This window comes from Mus caroli, unplaced genomic scaffold (genome assembly GCF_978045245.1).
Source record: "Mus caroli unplaced genomic scaffold, Mus_caroli_1 scaffold_12, whole genome shotgun sequence".
In the NCBI taxonomy this organism is placed as follows: domain Eukaryota; kingdom Metazoa; phylum Chordata; class Mammalia; order Rodentia; family Muridae; genus Mus; species Mus caroli.
In genome coordinates, this window is record NW_028227267.1 from 82,570,685 (window position 1) to 82,573,369 (window position 2,685).

The 2,685-nt window shown below is 47.2% G+C and overlaps 1 pseudogene; it reads right to left on the reverse strand.

The window, feature by feature from the left end:
* Positions 1 to 1,464: 1,464 nt before the first annotated feature.
* LOC110308987 (TATA box-binding protein-associated factor, RNA polymerase I, subunit C pseudogene) lies at positions 1,465 to 2,354 on the reverse strand (annotated as a pseudogene).
* Positions 2,355 to 2,685: the final 331 nt, after the last annotated feature.

A 2,685-nucleotide genomic window follows, 5' to 3' on the forward strand; every position in this document is an offset into this window, starting at 1 on the left:
CTGTGAATCACAGTGTCAATTTTGAACGCTATTACCTTTCAGGAGGAGGAAAATACTCGAGTTGGATTAATTTCCCCACCTTTTCCAGTAGGTTATCAAAATGGACTTTTAACGTTAACCTATATTGCTTAACAGTATAATGATACTGTCCCAAGTTAATGTCACTGTTGCTCTGATGACCAAAGCAACTTGGGGAGCAAAGGGTCTCCTTGGTTTACTGTTCCACGTGACTATTCATCATCAACAGAAGTCAGGACAGAAACTCAAACAGAGCAGAAACGTGGAGGTAATAGCTGATGCACAGGCCATGGAGGTGTGCTGCTTACTGGCTTGCTCCACATGGCTCGCTCAACCTACTTGTCTTTATTTTTTTTATAAAGCCCATGACCATCAGGGATGGCTTTCCCCATTAATTATCAACTAAGAGTCTGCTTTACAAGGTGCCTATACACAAATCTATGGAGGAAATTCTTTAATTTATAATTATCTCCTTTTAGATGACTACAGCTTGTGTCAAGTTGTCATAAAACTGGCCACCACATGTACTTAATTCATTTATGTTTAAATTATTTGTCAAACAGATTTTTGCATGGAATCAATACTTTTTACTTGCCTATTGCTTTTACTTCTACTGGAAGTTCAGGGATTCAAAGGAAACTTAATCTGTGTTTCCTTAAAACCATGTTGGCTATGTCTCTAGCTTTATAAAATCATTTTCTCTTTTCCTTTACCCATATTTCCTATATGTCCAACTTGAATATATGTCTAGAATTGTGCTCATCACATGACAATGCTAGCTATTTTTCCTTAACCACTTGTTTGTTTGTTTGTTTGTTTATTTATTTATTTATTTATTTATTTATTTCTACATTAACCATCTGGCTTATGGTCAATGGACAGGTTTATTCAGTCCCAGAGTCAAAGCGTCAACGTCTATTGAACCTATGTGACCCACACTGTGCCACCTCAGGAGGCACACGAGCTGAGGTATCTTTGAGGACAGGAGGTTAAGGCTACTTTCTAGCAACCCCGCTGCACTGAAGTGCAGGGGGTGGCTCTATCCTGGAGACGAACCCAGATCCCCAAGCTTCAGGAGCTGGCCCTTGCTCGTAGCTGCTCGTAGCTTCTGTGGCATGTTCTCCTGGCTCTTTCTGCAGCTTCATGTGGCTCACAGAATGGCAGTGGGAGAAGGTAGGAGACTGGGGGCGGTGGGGGGGGGCACCTCAGGACTACAGGGACTCTGCATTAGCGATCCTGATGTAGCCTCTGCAGCTGCTCTCAGGAATGTCCTACCATCAAATACACGAAGCAGACTTGTTCCCCATTGCTTCAGCCTGGCTCTACACTGCTCACGTTTCGATGGGCACACTGTTCTCTGCGAGGCAGAGGCTCTGCCCTGGAGTGGTTGAGCTCAGTGCAGCGCTCCAGGATGAAGGCTAGGTTCTCAGACATGGCTTGACCCACTCAGAAGCCCATTTGTAGCTTCTTCCGGGGAGGTTGGGAGCCAAAGAGGACAGGCATTTGCTGCCTGAAAGACATGGTGTGGAGGCTAGAGGCCTGGGAGGGTGGTGTAGCCACAGGTCCTGGAGTGTCCCTCTGAAGTGGCAGCTTGGCCATGTAGTCCCAGAGGGTCTGTCAGCGTTCACGCTGCACACCTTGGGCCCACAGCTCCAGTGTCAACTCCTGGGAGGGTGGAATCCTGGGTGGCTGAGGACAGGCCTCTGAGGTAGAGAGGTCTTGGCTACGAGGGTCACTGCTGTCATCTGGGGAGTCCAAGTAGCTTATGAATGAGGAGAAGATGCTAGACAGTTGAGTCTGCGGCTTGGGCCACTTGGACTGTGTCTGTTGCCTGGAGGTTGATGTCTCTTCCACCAGGCAGCTGCCTGGCCTTCCCAGGCTTCTGCCAAGCCTTCAGTGAGCTCAGCTGCACCCGGCACTGGCCTGAGAGGTCCAAGAAGGCATGGATGCCTGGCCCACTTGGGGGTGCTGTCGCCCTGGGTGCAGGGCGCTCTGGTGCTGGGTGCTCAGTTGGAGGCTTGCTGGAGGCATAGGTGCTAGTAGAAGATATCTCTGTCTGCTGAGGACTGGAAGACCATCAGCCCCGGGGCAGAGGCACAAAGCGGGGCAGTGGCCCGACCTCTGACTGGTGCCTCCAGACATTCCTGCAGCTGCTGCAGCCTCTTGGGTTCCAGCGAGAGGGGGGGGGTAGAGGGTGCTGGGAGGGGGGAGGAGGCAGAGAGGGAGTCAGTGATGGAGGGCAGAGACTGAGGAGACCCCTCCAGCTTCGGCACGAAAGTCCCCTCTCTTGCTATATGAAGCACCTGAAGCTGTCCACCCTGGCTCCCCAGTAGCATGGGTCATGGATGGCCAGGGCTAGCTGGGGGTAGCAGGCAGGTTGTTTTATTTTTAATTTTGAGTAATAAATTATCTATCATTTGCTAGTTATAATATTTTGTTTGTTTTTCTGTTGTAATTTTTACTTCTTCTAAAATCTTGTAAAATTCTTTTCTTGTCATAGAAATATACTTTTTACATATCTCTCTTTTTTATTTTATTTTTAGTATTAGGAATTATGGAAGATATGAAGATTTTAGTCGTAAGCCGTAGATCTTGAATTTTTTCCAAGACATTGTAACATAGACTACTTTCAATATATTTCCTAGTACTTTGTACAGTCAAGAATTT